This window comes from Galeopterus variegatus, unplaced genomic scaffold (genome assembly GCF_000696425.1).
Source record: "Galeopterus variegatus unplaced genomic scaffold, G_variegatus-3.0.2 Scaffold2069, whole genome shotgun sequence".
NCBI classification, from domain to species: Eukaryota; Metazoa; Chordata; class Mammalia; order Dermoptera; family Cynocephalidae; genus Galeopterus; species Galeopterus variegatus.
The window spans coordinates 325390-325937 of NW_007728180.1; positions in this window are offsets into that span (position 1 = coordinate 325390).

The following is a 548-nucleotide window of genomic DNA, read 5'->3' on the forward strand; positions in this document are numbered from 1 at the left end:
TGGGGGGGGGGGGGCGTGTCAGGGGAGGCTTCCTGTGGGATAGAGACCTCTGTGTCCCTCCATCATGTCCACTAACCAAATGCTAGTGATGTTTCCACGTATTTGTCTGATTCTTCCATGACTGTAAGCTTCTTGAGAGTAAAACTGCATCCTGTTGATCTCATAAATAATCCAGGCACCAAGGTCAAATACATCAAAGGTGATATCCAAAGATTCATTAAACTGAGCTAAACAGCTTCCTGGCTGTGGAAAATAGGCAGGAATTCCTGAAGAGGCAAGAACAAGATGTCATTCAATCATAACTTTATGTTTTAATAAAACAGAGCAAAGAAGATATCTATTCATAAACTGTCTTCTGCAATCTTTTGGACTTTCTGCTTGAGTTTAACAGTGCAGAGCTGCCAACAGCCATTGCTCAGTGGAAAAATGCTAATCATTTGATCCTCCAATGACTGGTATATAGAGTTTATACCAATGGTTCTCAGGGAACCATCAGAATTACCTGGGAACTGTGAATAATCTAAATTCTCAGGCCCCACCTGGAGAAA